Raw genomic sequence first — 19,246 nt, forward strand, 5'->3', positions numbered from 1 at the left:
TTAAACCATTGCCTTAGCATGATGTTTCTATGCATTATCTTCTGAAGATATGGGAGCAGATCCTCTGGTGTACTGAATTTATGCTCACTACACTTTTGGGAGAGGGCTTTAAGGCATCTTCCTGCTTCCCTGATGCTGAGATTAAAATGGCCTAATTTAGGGTTTATATACATGGAGACACTCAGGGAAATTCATCTGAATGAACTAAGGTGTGAATTTAAAGTGGATTAATTTAAACTGCATTAAATCGTTTCACTTCAGAATTAAAGTGGCCTAAATTTGATTGATCTTAACTCACTTTTACCTAAGGGTTTCCCTAAGTTATGCAGGTTAGAATGGTCGCATAGGGCCTGCCCCAGGCATGTCCCTTTTCACCCTTACTTGGCTGTACCCAGCCACTTTACCTTCCTCTGGTGTAAATGAACTTTATGCCAGTTGGAGAGTCCCACCACTGCCATGAAGAAGGAATCTTCATCAGCCTCTTTAGGGCTTGATTTAAGTCCCCTTTGTGCTGCTTCAGCAGTGCAAAAACCTTAGCAGGAGTTGAGGATCTGGCCCTTTGTCTTTTGCCTGAGATTTATAACTGGTGAAGGAACCATTTTTGGTCATTAAAAATCCCACATAACCTTGATTGAAGGGTAGGTGCATTAACTCCAATTCTTGTCTAAATTCCATCGAGATAACTACATTCTGTCTGTCTTAAATACCCTCTGAAGTTTTTTAGATACAAAATGATTCCTCACTTTCTCTACTAGGAGTTGTGTAGTGGTGCTGTGCATGCCTGATCAGTTGTCCTGTTCCAACTTGCAGATTACTATGCTCCCATAATTTTGATTATATCCTGTGTTTTTGAGATAATTCTGAATGACAGACATTATAGAAAAGTTCTATTATTAGCTAGCTACCAATAAAAATGGTAATTCCCTTTTACAAAATGTAGTGAATGCCTTATAAATCGGTTGATTTTCAAAAGTTAGTGTGTAACATCTTCTGAAAATGCTACCTTTCCCTGCTTTTATTTTATTAAAAATTGAAAAAAGTTCCACAAAAAGTGTCCATTTTTGGAAGTCTCATGATACTTATCTGTAATTTAACAACTTTAATGCCCTCTGAAAATCTACTGAAGCCACTAAAACATTGTATTTCAAGTTATAGAAACTGGGAAATGTTGATTTATAGATTACCTTTATACGCTTCTAAAAGAGACACGGTCAGCACCATTAGACCTATTTTTTTTAACCTTAAATAACAAATTGAGAAAAACATGGTGACAAGTTAATGTATATTGTGAAGTATTGGTCACTTCAGTTATTCCTGCACTTTAATAAAAACAAAACCAACACAAAACACCTTTCTTTATATAACCAGGTGATGCTTGTCAATACATCTTCATGGTTTGGTGCTTGTTCTTAGCTGGGAGAAATAATGCCATAAACTCAGATCTCAGTGTTTTTGAAGTCATAAAACTTCTGTCAAATAAAAGAAAAAAGCAAAGAAAGTATAGTATCCACAGTCATGGTATTATATCTATGAACAATCTGAGCAGAAAACACGAATAGCCTGCAGCATAGATCATTTTTGACTATGATTTTGCCAGATTTCATAAACCTGAGCAAGAATGGGCCTGGTCAGTACATAGATAGGAAATGTACAAGGAAATCTCTTGTCTTACAGAAAGTGCTGTTAGTTATTCAGTATGTGGCTCTCTCTGCTAATGGGGGGCATGGATCAGCGTTCATGTCACACTCCCTGTCAGTACCCAGACTGAGCTGGGGAAGCTAGTGATCCAACCAGCAGACAAAAGTTGGTGAAGAACCCTGGTTCATGTGCTACCGGAGGCATGTTGTGTATATGCTAAGAAGAAAAGTCAAACCAGTGAGAGTCAGGATGAGTTTGAAAACTCATGGCGATCGGGGGAGGTCCCAGATGACTGGAAAAAGGCTAATGTAGTGCCCATCTTTAAAAAAGGGAAGAAGGAGGATCCGGGGAACTACAGGCCAGTCAGCCTCACCTCAGTCCCTGGAAAAATCATGGAGCAGGTCCTCAAGGAATCAATTTTGAAACATTTAGAGGAGAGGAAAGTGATCAGGAATAGTCAGCATGGATTCACGAAGGGGAAGTCGTGCCTGACTAACCTAATTGCCTTCTATGATGAGATAACTGGCTCTGTGGATGAGGGGAAAGCAGTGGATGTGTTATTCCTTGACTTTAGCAAAGCTTTTGATACGGTCTCCTACAGTATTCTTGCCGCCAAGTTAAAGAAGTATGGGCTGGATGAATGGACTGTAAGGTGGATAGAAAGCTGGATAGATCGTCTGGCTCAACGGGTAGTGATCAATGGCTCCATGTCTAGTTGGCAGCCGGTTTCAAGCGGAGTGCCCCAAGGGTCAGTCCTGGGTCCGGTTTTGTTTAATATCTTTATTAATGATCTGGAGGATGGTGTGGACTGCACTCTCAGCAAGTTTGCAGATGACACTAAATTAGGAGGCGTGGTAGATACACTAGAGGGTAGGGATCGGATACAGAGGGACCTAGACAAATTAGAGGATTGGGCCAAAAAAAACCTGATGAGGTTCAACAAGGACAAGTGCAGAGTCCTGCACTTAGGACGGAAGAATCCCATGCACTGCTACAGACTAGGGACCGAATGGCTAGGTAGCAGTTCTGCAGAAAAGGACCTAGGGGTCACAGTGGACGAGAAGCTGGATATGAGTCAACAGTGTGCTCTTGTTGCCAAGAAGGCTAACGGCATTTTGGGCTGTATAAGTAGGGGCATTGCCAGCAGATTGAAGAACGTGATCGTTCCCCTTTATTCGACATTGGTGAGGCCTCATCTGGAATACTGTGTCCAGTTTTGGGCCCCACACTACAATAAGGATGTGGAAAAATTGGAAAGAGTCCAACGGAGGGCAACAAAAATGATTAGGGGTCTGGAGCACATGACTTATGAGGAGAGGCTGAGGGAACTGGGATTGTTTAGTCTCCAGAAGAGAAGAATGAGGAGGGATTTGATAGCAGCCTTCAACTACCTGAAGAGGGGTTCCAAAGAGGATGGAGCTCGGCTGTTCTCAGTGGTGGCAGATGACAGAACAAGGAGCAATGGTCTCAAGTTGCAGTGGGGGAGGTCCAGGTTGGGTATTAGAAAAACTATTTCATTAGGAGGGTGGTGAAACACTGGAATGCGTTACCTAGGGAGGTGGTGGAGTCTCCTTCCTTGGAGGTTTTTAAGGCCCGGCTTGACAAAGCCCTGGCTGGGATGATTTAGTCGGGAATTGGTCCTGCTTTGAGCAGGGGGTTGGACTAGATGACCTCTTGAGGTCCCTTCCAACCCTGATATTCTATGATTCTATGAGTCAGGAGGACAGCAGGACAAAAACACATTTTAAAAAGTAAATAAAAAAATCCTATGAAAAAAATGTAGACAAAAACATTGTTTTAATCAAAACATTTTGATTCCCCCCACCATTGTATTGTATTGTCTTACAAAAGCCCTCACATTTTTGACAAAAATGAAAATTTTGCGTTTTATCAAATTACTTTTTTTGTCAAATTATGATGAATTTTTTTATCCTGCTCTAATTAAGGGGCGCTGTGCTGCAGGAAGTGTCAGAGGCGATATTAAACCAAAGTTTTGACCTCTTATGTTTATAAAAGGTCCCATACAATTTTTGCAAGAGGTAGAATGTCCTGAAATGTCCTGCTGTCCTGGAAAAAATTCAGTAGGTAATATTCTGGCTACCTAAAATATTCTCTGCAGTTTTGATAAGGCATAGCATTCTTTGCTTGCTGTCTTAAATCTTTGTATAGCATTGAAGCATGCTGAAAAGTAGTTTCAGCCACCTTTGGGATGAAATGTAGCATTTTCATGCTTGGTGAAATGATTATCAATCTACTTTGCAGAATTTGCGGACCAGCTACTAAAATGCTTTCGGATTCCTCTGGATGAAAGTCAAGGTCACTCCCAATATGTTGCACATGTATGCACCAGAGCAGTGGATTTCTCTTAAGGGAATCCTGTATCCTAGTGTGATCCATTCATTGTGGTGGGCAGGTCCATAAGTTTTGGAACAGAATAATTATTTTTCAAAAATCACTAGAAAAATAAAATTAGTAGATCTTTCTATTTCAGGAATTTTTAATGTTTGAAAACCAAATTGGCCTGGAGGAGAGGTCATGTTGTTTTAATTAAAAAGCTAATTAAAAGTCTAAAATTAAAATGAAATCCAGAAATAGGTGACAAATGTCTCAACTGGTCAAGCTATGGGAGATAATAGCACATGAATCAGTTTATTTGATATTACATTAAAAATAATTCCTCCCTCCCTGCTGGAGTGTTTCCTGGTTGGCTATGCATGAGTTTCATGTGAAAAGATATCTGAAATAGTGATACATCTGGGAATGTCTTTGGAAAACTGGGGAATGCCAAAAAATTCACAGAAGGGGAAGGGGAGGGAGATAGAATATTTATTTAAGGTAAAATAATTATGTGCTGAATAGAGCTAGGATAGCCATTTGACTCATTTCCCCTTTTTTCTATTTCTGAGTAATTGGCAAACTCACTTTCATTTTATGAGTTTGTTTATATAAAATTGTTCATATGTGCTGTGCAAATATACTTCAGACATGTTGGTTCACAATCTCTTTGCTTCAAACAGGTTCTTTAGGTATTCATGGTGCGTGATTGGTCACCTAAATCAGATGGTGGTGATGCTTTTCCTTAAGAGTGTGACTAACATTTTAACAGAAGGAAGGTTATGAAAGATTTCACAATAGTTTCATGAATGCTTGTGGAGAACTTTTGCACATGTATTTGTGAGACTTTAGCTTTCTGTGAAAATCCTTGCATATAAACCACTCATACGAATATTTGTGGAAAATGAATAACTGAGATTGTGAATACTACCAGTGGATTCATGGATTTTATTTGAACTAATATTTGCAAATACTTTTAGTAGTAGTCACTGAGCACTGTTGCTGAGTGCCCACAACTGTTTAGCTCACCCTTAAGAAGTTTAGATTTGTTACCACCCATTCTTATGGGCGTGACTTGAAAGCAGTGGTCCATGAAACCGGGAGCAGAGCTGCAGCTGGGGAGGGAGGGCTGTGGGCTGGGGCTATGGACAGGGCTGGGAGTGGAAGCTGCATTTGGGGGCCAAGGCTGGGGGTGAGGCTGGTGCTCAGACCAGGAGTGGAGCTGCAGTTGCAAGTAGTGCCAGGTTTACAATGGCGCCAGTGGTGCCATGGAGCCAGGCCCATGCTCAGAAGGGGCCCCGACCTGCTCCGCTTGCACTGCGCCCCGAGACCACACCAGCCTGCTGACTCCCCACCACCCTGCCCAGCCCACCGCTTGCCTCTCTCGGCCTGCCCACCGGCAAGCCAAGGGCTCCTCTCCACCCCCTGGCCCCACCCGCTGGCTTCTCTATGCCTCCTGGACGGACCCCAGTGCACCTCCGACTCCATGCAGTCTCTGCTTCTCACCACCCGTGGGGCCCGCCTGTCTCCCTGGGCCGCCTGGGACTGATGCAGCAGCCTGGCCAATCTCGGCCAGTTGATGGGGGTGTGTGTTGGCTGGGCCCCTCCAGGCAAGTGGGTCCTGACGGAGCCCAGGGAGGGCAGTCCCTGGCCTGGCTTATCACACCACTTCCAAGGGACCAGAGTGATTCCCTGCTCTGGGACCAGCCCTTGCGGCTCAGCCTGGCAGATACAGTCACCTTAGAGCAGGGCCGGTGAGTGGGGCCGGGAGGCAGGGCGCGCGGGAGTGGGTCTCTGGAGGGGTGGGTGCTGCACTGTGAGGGGGTGGTAAAGCTCTCTGTGTGTTGGGGCACTAGGGAGTGGGGGTTTTGTGTGGGGTGCTGGGCAGTTGTGGTGTTGTGCAGGGCGCTGTGCATTTGTGGCAGTGTTGGGGGGGGGGCGCTGGGTATAGCGGGTCTGGGGGGTTTTGGCCATAGGGAATCGGGGGGGGGGGGAATGTGTGGCATGGCATGGCATGGGCCAACCCCTGAGCGGAAGGGACATGCTGGCAGCACAGGGCTGGGCGAGCCATCATGCATCTGGCAACTGCTGGTTTGTAAATAGTGCTCTCACACTGGGCTGGGCTGAGCGGAGCAGGGCCGCCCCTGCCATGCCATATTGCCCCTGACTGGCCCCTTACTCCGGGGACCGACCCCCTTGTGCCATGCCCAATTGCCCATGTGGGGGGGTCGACAAATAAGTTTGGCACTGGGCCCACCAAAGGTCAATTCAGCCCTGGTTGTAAGCCGGGTCTGGGAGTAGAGCCGTGGCTGGGGGCTGAGGGTGGGGCTGGAGCCGGGCCAGGAGCAGAGCTGCTGCTTAGGACCGAGGATGAGGGTGTGGCCAGGGCCAGGGCTGGGAGTGGAAGCCGTGGTTGGGAGCCAAGGCTGGGGGTGAGGCTGGTAGTAGGGCCGGGAGTGGAGCCTCAGTCAGGAGCCAGAGCTGTGGCCGGGGCCAGAGCAGGGCTGGGTGGCGTTCCTACCCCACCCCTCATCGGGGCTGGCCCAGGCCCTGCCATGCCCCCTGAACATTCTAAGGGTGCACCCCACAGTTTGGGGACCTCTGTTCAAACATGAATAGAAAACATATTTTTTGCTTAACTGGCAAAATTAGGGTGCAGAAAGATAAGCATGCAACATGTAATCATTTTAGCAAGCTACTAATTTGTTGTAGGATTTATAATTCATGTTTAGAATCTAAAATGGGAATTGCTGATATAACAAAAACAGAACACTCGGGAGTAATAATCGTAAAACATTATTCTCATCTGCCACTGACCTCATGGGAAAGACTTAATGTTGATTCAAAATATCCTATGCCATGCTATCTCACCCTGAACAGAAAATGTGAACAAGTCCAGATTGAGTAAATGAGAACATGTCCAAGTGCAAGGCTTATTGATAGAACCCATCAGGGTGATTAGCATTAGGCCTAGTTAGCTATAAGTGACTGTTAAAAGTCCAGTTCAAGAAATTTTCTTCTTTGTTTGCACACGATGGGCGTAATGCATATGCACTGAGACACAATGGTACCTGCTTGCTCCTGATCCCCACTCTTATCCCAAAATTAAAATAATGTGAGAGAAAGACTCTTTGTTTGGAGACTATAGGACAAACTGAAAGGAACTAGAAAGTGCTTGGCATATATTATCTTGTGGGATACATTTTTCAGTGTTGTCATACTTAAAAGTACTGGATCTATCACAGTTATGTTAGTCACCTTGTTAAAGGGAGATTACCTGCCATAGATTATATTTTTTAAATGTTGTTTTCCTTTTCTGTTACTAACAACATCTCATCTTAAGCATTGCATGTTACTATTTATAGTTTATTTTTTGCAGTTCAGTCAGTTTGAAGATTCTCATAGTTTCACTTTCTGGCAAGTGCATTAGCACAATACTGTTTGTCAGTAGAGCACTAAGTGTGTGTGTGTGTGTGTGTGGGGGGGATTTAAATACGTTTCCCCCTGAAATTAACAAAAAGTAATTCATACTATAAAAGATTGTGTAAAATCCTGTGTTCTGATCCTAAACTATTTGACAGTGCCTTTATTAGAAATCTCATTTGTATTGTTTAAAATGAAGGGTTTGCTGGGTCTCTGTTTTGTACCTAAATGAGATGCTACTGTTTTGCATCTAAGGAGAATGTTTATTAGTATAGGCTGAAAAAAACCATGCCCAGTTTCCTTCTCATTAAACTATCTTTTTATTTCCCTCTTTTTTATATGACTTCTAATGCAGACTAGTTAGTTATATTTGTTTCACTGAATAGGGTGGATAATATTTCCATGTTTAAGGAGCAGGAGCATAAGACAGGTTGAAGCAGTAAGACATCAAGCATCTGCTTCTTGGTGTAACATTAGCCACTACTAGAGTCAGTGGTTACTGACCCTGCTTTAAGTCATGTTTAATTCACAGAAGAAGCTGAATATGGGCAATCACTAAGAAGGGATGAGTTGTACAGAAGTCTATCTTATGTGAGTTTTTGTTATTGAAGAGTGAGAGTCTTGATCACTTACATGCCTTTAATTTTGTTTTGCTCCCTTTTGCTCATAATGCAAGTAATATACTCACAGGGCCAAGTTCTGCTTTGTTACTCAAGTGAGTAAATCTGTAATAATTGTCTGTAGATTTACCCCAAATTTAAAGTGATGTAACTGAGACCAGAATTTGGCTTTAAGTAACTACAAGTAATCCTAAATTATTATAAAGCGAAGCCTGCTTTCCTCTTGATGTGCATGTGTAATTCCCATTAACGTAAGTGACACATTAGTATTCATAGCTTATATTGCTAATTACACACATACAAAAACTGCATTAAAAGACCATTATTAAGGGTACAGAATCAACTTAGAAAATCCTTGGGCAACCTTAATTCAACAATCTTGTGTGTAATTACAAGACCACATACTATATTTTCCATAGGACCCCTGCCTCATTCAGTGCACAGGATGGATGGTGCTCACTTAATGAGCAGATAGTCAATATTTTGTTCTCGCCTCATTTTTCAGTGTGTGGCTCCATGCCTTATTTATAGCACACTGTTCAAACCCTGCTCTGAAGACAGAATTATTAATTACCTCTTGGGCTTTTCTGTATAACTCATCATTCTGTGGTACTCACAGTATCTGAGTGCTTCACAAATACTTATTTTCACAACATTCCTGTGGGATTAGACAGTATTGTTGTCCCTATTTTACAGGTGGGGTACTGAGGCAGAGAGAGTAAGGTTAAGTGTATCCATTCATTTTGATTGCTGAATTTGAGACGCCTAGGATCTGATTTTTTCAGCGTATTTAACATTATATTGTACTTTATATGTTAAAAGTACAGCTCCCATTGACTTCAGTTTGCTAGAGGTGTTTCTTGGTGGGCTATTGGGAGCCTCATGTTAAATTTTCCATCAAACTGAAGAAAAAGTTTGGGCTGTACCATATTTTCATGACTAGTAGATTTCGTCACTTCATCCCCTTCCCTGGATACTGGGAATACAACTCTGCCAGGGATGATTTATCTCTAGTTTTTGGTTTTTCTAAATGTTTTATATGTTCTCCATCACTGTAGTATTTGAATGTGGTTAATCATATACTGTTGCAGAGAAAATGTTTTCTCTTTGTAATGGACCAGATTGCATCAAATGAGAGGTATTTCTAACAGATTTCCCATAGGAGGATACCCTCAGATTTCCCTACAGGGTTTTCAACCCAACCTAACACTTGAAATGATACAAGTTGAACACAGCTATAATATTGGCATACAGTATTCGTGTCTCTGTGCCTTTCTTCGTGTCTCTGTGCATAACCTGGCCAGTAGAACCTCAATGGAGGAGTCTCACTTCAGACTCTTCCGCAAAACCTGTTTTCCAAATCCCAACTCACCCATCCCCAGAGTTTTGTTTCTTAAAGTATGACCCGTGGAACTCTGGACTGAGCTTCTATGGGGTCTTACCCAAGGAACTACAACAGTAATGACTACCAGAGTCCCCTGACACCATTTCCCAGCCTGCTTCGAGTCAGGGGTGGTGACAGAATGGACTAAAAACCTCCTGCTGAGGCCAATAGGAAAGGTAGGCTTCTGCATAGGGTGATCTGGAAAAGCAGTTTTCTGGGCCACTGATGAACCAGGACTGCTCAGCCACCTCATTGGGACAGGACATCCTGACCCAGAGACAAAGACAATTTTAGCTTCAGCTTTGAGTTTGGGAATTGAGAGATTTAGAGCAGCTCAAGGAGTGTCTGATTAAGTCCCAATCCCCTCCCCACAAAGGTAGACTTTGAATTACAGTGGATCTAGTGCATGGCTCAAGCAATTCCATCCTTGCAGAGACCAGCACCCAGAGTGTCAGAGATCCGACACTGCACCAGCTACTGAGAGTCAGGAGAAGACACCATAAGTGTTCCCTCCCCCGTTTTTAAAGCAGCTTATGTTCACAGTGCTGCAGCACTCATGTCTGGACTCACCCTTAGTGCACCATATGCCTGGGAAGGTTCCAGGGAGGGAGCTGGGGGTTGGAAGAGTTGAGTGCTAGGAGGTGGGGAAATTGTTGATTTGTTGATGTTTTAGTACTTAGTAGTAGTTAACCCTAACCCTTGCCTTCTCAAGGTCCTATTTTCCTGCTCCCAATAAACTCCCCTTTTGCGATATATTTTTGCATATGTCGTTCCTTTCCTGGAGTTTATGCTAATGAATTTTATTGTTTTTTGTATACTGCATTTTATACTCCTTGCCACCAGTAGTAGCATTATTCATTTTCCAAAGGACAGCTCCCCTGGTCTCCCAGGCACAGTGAGGCATCACTTTGGGTGGAGCACCAGAAATCACAAGAAAGAACCCAGGACCCAACCCATGCAAGGAAAGGGGAGAAGCCACCCCAAGTAGCAAGAACCAGGGAAGAGGCTTGAGCCACATGTCATGGGAAGGGCTGCATTTGAGTTGGCCACACTTTTAGAAAATTTTTCTCCCCCACCCTAGATGCATTCTACAGGTTTTGGTTTGTTTAGCTGCATGCTTGGGAAGGTATTTTACCCTTCCCATATTACTTTTGTGTAAAATAAACTTTTACCTACTGGCATTGACCTTGTTCATTCTACCTGCTGCAGTGTGTTTGAGACACTTTATTTTGTGACATCCATCAAGGTATTAACACTCCAGGAGTGAGACTCTCCCCATCCACCTCTTGTTGATATTTTCAGAGAGGGGGAAATTACTAACCTTGTACTTGTCCTTCTGGGAAGACATATTTTTGGGATTACCACTCTCTCTCCTCAGAGTTTGGAGGGATTTCTGTGTGTAATAGGTTCTCTGTTTTGACATATAATGTCTTACTACTTGGATTCGTTTTTTCCTCAGATATTTCTATCAACTGCTTCTCTAATCATTGTCCCAATGTCACACATGACCAGTTTATATGTGGGTAGTTGAAGCAGCCCATAATTATTCCTTCTAGATTTTGTTTCCTCCTTAATCTCTCAAGATTGGACACTCTATTTTTTTCTCTGTTCCAGTAGCTGATAGCATAAGCTACTATTATGTAAGAAATGCCTAGTGTGCCAAGCACCTCTTCAACCGCTGTTAAGCTTCTTGCATTAGTGTGTATATGTTGACTAATGCTAGTGCCTATTCTTACTCAACAACTTTGTATAAAATAGTTACTTTTCCAGAACATACCTTTCCCTTGTTTGAGCTGTAACTTATCCATTCTTTTCTACCATTTACTGTACTAGTGACATCTGTAGCAGAAGTCTTTGTCTGACCTGAGTCCTTCTCAGTACCTTTGGCTTTGTACCAAATCCTAATTTAAGTAATCCTCATTCATTTTCTAAGACAGCAGTTTGGTTCCATCTCTTCTGTACCCAAATTTTCCCTACTCCAATATGGTTAGTACTGTCTAATAGATATAAATGTTGTGTGTGTAGGTGGGTGGGTGGGTGGGGTTATGGGTTGCTACACACAGTTCCTCAGTGTTCAAATAATATCTGGACTAGCTATCTTCTGCCTTTATTTAGTCCACTAATTAGAGAATAAAAAAGTATTTGTTAACATGCTATGTAATATGAAAAAAAAAACCAACCTAACTTTTAATACATTTCAACAGTCACTTTATGGAACATCACAGGGTGTGTCTTCTGAGTACAGTTAGCATGACCCCCCCGGCAATCTCTAGCTCGAATTTAGTGGTGCTTTAACGTCTGGTTAGCTGGCCCATCAGGAGATTGTGGCAGTTTTGGGAAGTAGCTGCTTTTTTTGTTCCTATTCCTTGGCTCTAGCTTCTGCATGGAGCAGAGGCTACCTGCAGCCTCAGTGGGGCCCATTAACCATACAAGACCCCAAACTGAACAAAGAACCCAGCTGATGGGACTCTGTAAAATATCCTTGGACGTACTGCATTTCAGACCCTGGACTGGAGCCTTACTGGTGCATCCCAGTTTGAGAGACTTCATACAAGACCCTGATTGTATTTTGCATATTTTTTAAATTGTAAATGAATATAGTGCTTATGAAAGGTGATGGAAAGAGCTGGCCAGAGGACAACAATTCTGTTTCATAGTAACTTTTGAGGTTTTGAAATTTTTCATTTCATATTGGAATCAGAACAAAACCTTTTGACTGTTTTCATGAAAATTGAATTGTCAAATCTCTGGTTTTGGATCAAAACCTCAATTTTTTGATATGTATGTGGCCTGGTGGTGAGAGTACTGGCTTGGAATGTGAGAGATCCTGGATTGATTCCTGCTCTGGCTGTTTTAGAGCTGTTTTCACCCAAGAGACCATAGGTGCTAGAACTAGGGGTGCAGAGGGGGCTGCTGCATCCCCTGTCTTGAAGTGGTTTCCATCATATACAGGGTTTACAGTTTGGCTCTCAGCACTATGGGTCTCAGCACCCCCACTATACAAATTGTTTCAGCACCTCTGCCCCAGATCACTCTGAATTAGGCAGAGTTGAGTCTCTCATATCCCAGGCCAGTGCCTTAAACTCCAGGCTATTGAGAGAGAGAGAGAGAGAGAGAGAGAGTCTGCCTCTCTTCCTTACAAAAACTTTGTCAACAGTGATGTCTCCACTAAATGTTTTGGCTTTTAAATGGCATATTTGGATAAAATTTCATTTAGTCAAAAATGTTCTGACCAGCTCTAGCAATGGTTTCATTTTGTTGAAGACCCAGGTTTTCTATTTAACCACAGAATAAGAACAGCAGTGGCAACAATAGTGCAAGCTTCCCTAATTTAAGCCTAATGTGAAGGATGCTGCTGGGGGATGAAAGGCTAGTACAGTCACCTGTCACGTTTGGTCCTTGTTATCTTTGCTGAAGTACTAAGGCTTCTAACAAGGTTACTAGTTGGGATGGATGAGATGTAGGCATGTCTTCAAGGAGCTAAACTGAGACCACAGTCCACCTGTGCATATTTTTATGTAATTGCCTATAAAATTATTTCTAAAAGTTATTTTAAAAAACCCCTTTGAATGAAGGTGGGATGGGAGAGGCAAAATGGTGGATATGGTAAAAATGTTAAAACCTGGAAATGAGCAGAATGCCGTCCCATAAGGAATAATCCCTTTAAAATGCTTTGGATAATAGATTAATAATACTTAGGACGTGATAGACCACAGACCTAATCAGATGCACAAGAAAGGGAGAGTATAAAAAGACCCTCCCCTCTGTTGAGCTCCCATGATGGGGACTGGATGCAGTTCCACTCAAGAGCAGGCACTGTACCTGCTAAAGCTCTGCTTGCACTGGCTACCTGAAAAGTCCCTGATCCTGCTGTCCTTCTCCACGGAGCCCCCGGAGCTATGCACAGTGAATGCATACTGCGCTCATTGCAAAGCTGTCAGAGCTGCTTAGTGTCTCCTTCCCAGAAGGAATTCTGGCTAAGTCAGCCAGAATTCATGTGAGTTCTCCCATTGCAACATGGTTGCTCCACTGTTATCCTGGATTTAAAAACCAGAATCTAGTCCTTAAGAGTTAACATTGCAGAGCTTTAAAATATCAGCGTTCTGTACCAATATTACCTAAATAGGTCACCTGTATTATTTCACTAATGGCAGAGGCTCCCCTTGGCTTTGTCATTTCTAACATTTATCTTCCTAGCCAATACTTGATTGAATCATGAGTTTGTCATTTTAGCTAAGACTTATAAATGTATTTGGGGAAGCCATAAAATGAGCTTTCACATGTTTAAATATTCTTAGTGGCACTTACCAAAACAATGTGAAGTTCAAGCGTTGAGTGGCAGCATTGCATTTTGATATGTTGTGTTACCAAACGTGTAACTTTTTAAAGGAGAACCACTTGGTATTCAGTACTAAAGAACAGCTCCTGCTTTCGCTGATTTTATAAATAAAATCCATTGAAGCAGAGATAGATCTGGGGGAGGGAGGAAATAATTACTTTGTAGCTAAAGCTGCAAGATCTTAGTTTTATTTTGGAGCATGTATTGCCTAAAAAGCATGTAACATAGCATCTGACAGGAACCAATGTCATCAAACAACATAACAATATTTCATAGCCTCCAAGAGCTGATACTTTTTCTGGTATACTTTTTTTTGGTACTTCACCAGTAAACAAAGGATAGCAATTTTTTTTAATTGGGAGGGGAAAAAAGAGAAATCTGCCTCTGGATACATTCTTATGGTAAACATTACTCTCCCCTGACTCCTTATATTTTTATCCTTGATGGATTTCTTTTTATTATTTCAGAGCAATGAACATATGGCTGTTTCTATTAGTGCTAGTGTATTTTCAGCGATGCCTGTCAACATCCACCAGAGAGCAGGGCAGCTCCAATACCTACATCTTTTATGCTGTAGAAATCAATGGGGACAGTAACACAGCCAGCTTCTTGACCAAACAACATGGATTGCAGTTCATTTCAAAGGTCAGCGCATATTTAAACTTGCTTCATTACTCCTACCTTTATGCTTGAGATTTTCATTTTTTTAAAATCAGTTTACCTAGAGGTTTCTTTAGAGACAGAAAAATGAAAGTGCTGAGTCCTATTTTCATTTGGGGATATCAAGCTTTTTATCAAATTATAGAGGTGGTGTTTCAGAATATTTCATATCTGATCAGAAGGAAAATCCAAAAATAATTTTCTCTTTATTCAGGAGTCTTTCAGGCAGTAGGACTGTTTTATTTATTACTTAATATTGTGCTCTAGTCAATCATTTTGAATCCAGACAGGAAAATAGAATTTTTATTTTAAAAGAAAAAAAAAACCTAAGGAAAAATACTATTAGAATAAAGTAGAGTTTTTTTTAAAGCAAAAAATGTCTCAGTGCTTCCTCTGCTAAACATTTCATTTTGTTTTTTACCACAGTACATTAAAATGAGATAGTACATTAACAAAGCATCTTACAGATGCAGATTACAGGCACTGTAACTACTGAGTATTTGTTCAACAACATGTACCTTTCAGAATCTTGGTCTTCTAATACAATCAAGTACACTTCTATTTTTCTTCACACACACACACACACACACACACACACACACACACACACACACACACACACACACACACACACAGTGTATATCCTATATACTCTGTGTATTTTGTGTATATACACACTGAATTTAGTCTCATTTTAATTTTCCATCTGAAGAAGGCAGTTTCTAAATCTCAGAGAAACTCCTTTGTATACTAGCCCAATAGCACACTAACATTACTGTACAACTCAATGAGTTACTTTAGTGTACATGAGATATATACCTCAGGGACATACAGTAAAAATCTAAAATTATTTCTGTTAAAGAAATATCTTATTTTTGTAAGTTAGTTAAAAACAGATTACAGAGAAGATTTAACCTGATAATAGCACCTTACATCGATTGATCTGCAAATTTTATTGAATTAAGCCTCCCAGCATTCCTACCATTATTATCTCCATTTCCCAGACATGAAAGGCTGATGCACAAGAAGCTGTGACATGTCCAAGATCTGCACAGGAAGTCTGTGGCAATGTGATGAATGGAATACACATTTCTTGATTTTTCAATCCTGTATTTAGGCCCTAAGACCTTATTCTATGAGAGCATAATTAGCGTGTTGTGAGGGAGGAATACCTTGTGTGGTATCTTAATAGCAGTGACCTGCTGTCCCATTTATGAGTAGTGTTGGCGGGCTAGGAGGGGGAGTTGTGTGCAGTTTTTTCCAAGCAGAGAAGTGGTGGCTGTGACACAAGTTTTATAATGAAGTTGTATAGCTTTCTGCAGTAACGATTCACAACCCAGTGGGTTATAATCTTAAATATGTATAATAAATAATGGTTGGGCAGAGTCAGTGGCTACTATTCTAACATTGTTTTTAATAAGAGATATTTTCAAGATTGGAGGTGGAGACTTGGGAAGGCATTTGTGTGAAAAGGGGTCTCTCTTAAGCTTTGATTGCGATACAGAGGAGAATTAGGGTGGGGGGGAACAGATAATTTTCCTTCTTTGCCATTGAAATGACCTAAAGTAATATACTGATCACATTTTTATAGCATGTACAATTTGGGAACATATTTTATTTACACTTAGGTTATTGGAGGTTGTTTCAAAGAAAATTACACTAACTTTCCTGGGTTCTGTAATATTTATCCAGCAAAAGCCTTTCTTATTACCAAGATTGTGCATAAGAAAAGCAACAGGGTAGAAAGGGAAAAGCTAGGGATACAGGAGGTTTTTTTCCCTTCTATTCTGCTTATTTCTGGCTTACAACCTGTTGTATAAGCAACAGCTACCTTTCTTAGCATTTTCATTTCAAATATGAAGAAGGAAGCCACTCTGGTATTTAGAGCTTATGGTCCTTAAAGCCATGAGGAGCACTGGTGTAGTCTTAAAGATTCAAATATGAGTAAGCTTAATATTTTTTTCAAACTTTGTGTTGGCTTGTAATAAGCTTACAGTATGTGCTGTGTGATAAGACTGGATGATGCTAAAACATGTATTTGAAAAAGAAATACCAAAAGGAGCTTGGGAAAACTTGCTCTAGCTAAAATGTCTGAGAGGTATTATTTTTATTTAAGTTTTGTTGCCCTGATATTTTAGGCTTCACTTCAGCAAACTATTAAAACATGTGCTTAAGTCCATCCCCATTCAGCAAAGCATGTGGCTAAATCTCACAGAAGTAAATGGGATTTAATCATGTGCTTAAAGTTAAGTAAGAGCTTTAATGGATATGGGTGGACTGCTGAATTGGGCCTTTATTTAAAATGGAGTCGTATATAAAAAGAGTAACTTCAACAAATGAAAAGGATGTCTTATAAATATGCTGCTGCTCTCCACAGGAAACAGGCTCTTGTGGAAATGGTAATTTTGCGTAACTGACATCCTTGCTTTAGCATGTTAGTTAGTTGCAATTCACAGTTACAGTTTGAAAGCATAATCCCCCTTCGGCATAAACGTATGTACTTGCTATGATATGGTGAATAAAGGGAGTGTGTTAACTATGTTACTTTGGACTACTTCCTCTCATTAAATGTCTTTACTTATTAATATGCAGATATATAGCAGCACAATAGGAAAATTAGAGCTACCTATGCAAAAGGTTACAGACTAGACATGACACTGAAATGCACTTGTTCAAAGTGTAACTCTCAAATGGCATTTTTTATATTAAACCCAAAGCATAAAACTCAGCAGTTTTTAAAAACACTTTTAGATTTCAAGTGGTACAATAGTTAATTTAAGCAGAAAAAAGGAGAAAAAAATCGCATTATAATTTCTCTAAGTTTTAAAAGCATTTCTCTAAGAGCAAGACTGCTGGCATAAAGTTCCTATAATTAAAACACTCATTAAACATTGTGAAGATACCCCCAGAGCCCTATGTAGAAGATTCTCAACACTTCTAACATAACCAAAATATTTTGCAAAACATCGCTCACTTTGGTTGTGAGTTTTGCATATTAAGGTGATAACACTGCACTCTATAAATATTAAAGTTGTTTGATATTAAAGATACATGCATCAGAATGTGTACGTCAGTATTGTATGTGTTGGGGTTCTTTTACATTTGAGTGAGTTCATTCCTTTTATTTTTATTGTAGTTGTAGTATAGAATTCACATTGTTGTGGGTGTTTTGTCTCTGTTTTTATTTGCCGCCAAAAAGACTTCCTATTGCAATGTTAAATTACAGGAACTGAAGGTGCAGTGTCAGGCACTTGACATTAATTTCTTGTTTTCATCCTTGCAATTTAAGAATGAAGTTGTGCAGATGTTACAAACTCTGAACTGATTATCTTAAAGGTGAAAGTAAAGAAACTCTTTAAAACTAGCATGCATGCTAGCTGAGGTTCAACAAATAATTGTTTTAAATTACGTTACATAGTGGCTAATCTGGCCCCCATTATGTCAACTGCAAATTTTTGGCTTCAATTGGATGAGGATCTTGCCCATTGTATTGGCACGATGAGGTTTCTGTACTGGTAGACTCGATTCACAAATGTCACTAGTAAACAGCACTAGACCTATGCAAACCAGTCATAATGAAACCTTGAAACCAGGTGAAAGTCACCTTTTTTGTTTCAGATCTCAAACTCCCCAATGTATTGTGATCCTAACTTCTACTATACAGTACTTACTGTCTTTGTTTTCTGGAGCCAGCAAAATGAGGGGATTCTGCAAAATGTTTGCCCCAAATCAGCATATTCTGTTGCCAGCTACAGAGGAGCTGGATCTGTCGTGAAAGGAATTTTAATAAGAAACCACCACCATTGAGATTTTTAGAAAACTAATTGAAATCTGATTGTGGAACAGATTAGTTGAAACTAAACTGTTTCGCTGGAATTTTAAGAAATTTGGGGTTTGTGTGACTTTAAAATTCCAAGTGAAACTAGAGGGGTTAGGAAGTAGTGCGAATCTGACTTACTAAAAATAATCAGCAAAATATGTGGGAATGAAATCTGGCAAATTTATTACAACTGTTTTAAAGTCTTGTCTTGCTCTTACTTCCTAAAATTAAAAACTGTATGTGTGAGATACATGAACCTCCTAATAGTGATGAGTTTGATCACTTAATGCAGAAAATCTTGTTTTAATCTGCTGCTCTTTGAATGTGTTGATATATTTAGCAGTAAACTATTCCCCACCTCAGTATGGTATATTATTAAGATGGAGGTCATTAAGATGAATTGTATATTATTGAGATGGAGGGCATTAAGATGAATTGTACCAAGGACTTTTTTTTTTTTTTGCTAAACCTACTCCAGGACACCTTTAGCACAGGTATATATATGGTATATTGCAACCTTATTGTAAAATTACACTGCTCTACACAGCCAAAATGCTTCTGAAATAAATGTAGTCAAACTTTACTAATTCTAAGTCACTGAGAACGAAAATGATGCTTAAAATTGTTGATTGGCTCTAGTTTTCAAGATATTCTATTGGGTCAGTATATATGACCCTGGACTTGGGAATGGCGGAGGATAAGTGAGTTATAAAGGGAAGGGATCTCAATTTAAACCAGAAATGACTAAAATACATCTTTGACTGGATCTATGAATAAATCTATGACTGGGTTTGGACAGTACTTGCTTTTTAGGCAAAACAATGAATGATGCAATCTGAAGCTGGTATTGCGTCATACATGATATGAATTGCATCATATTATTCCTAGAGGTCATGGATGATGCAATCATAACGAAGCTTACATCACTCTGCTGAACAAATTGCCCTAGATCAGCTCTAGAAATCATACAGTGTCGTGCTCTCTTATTTGTCAGTGTTTGATTTTGCAAACGGACACATTTCTGTTTA

At 40.5% G+C, this 19,246-nt stretch overlaps 1 long non-coding RNA gene across 3 annotated transcripts in view; it reads left to right on the forward strand.

Moving 5' to 3' along the window:
* Positions 1–19,246, forward strand: part of LOC122174437 (uncharacterized) — a 243,469-nt gene that overhangs the window by 45,256 nt on the left and 178,967 nt on the right. For all 3 annotated transcript variants that reach the window (XR_010599552.1, XR_010599553.1, XR_006176229.2), the window contains exon 3: positions 14,206–14,383. This is a non-coding gene — a long non-coding RNA (uncharacterized LOC122174437). The remainder of the gene's footprint in view (positions 1–14,205; positions 14,384–19,246) is intronic.

This window comes from Chrysemys picta, chromosome 3 (assembly GCF_011386835.1).
Source record: "Chrysemys picta bellii isolate R12L10 chromosome 3, ASM1138683v2, whole genome shotgun sequence".
Classification (NCBI taxonomy): domain Eukaryota; kingdom Metazoa; phylum Chordata; order Testudines; family Emydidae; genus Chrysemys; species Chrysemys picta.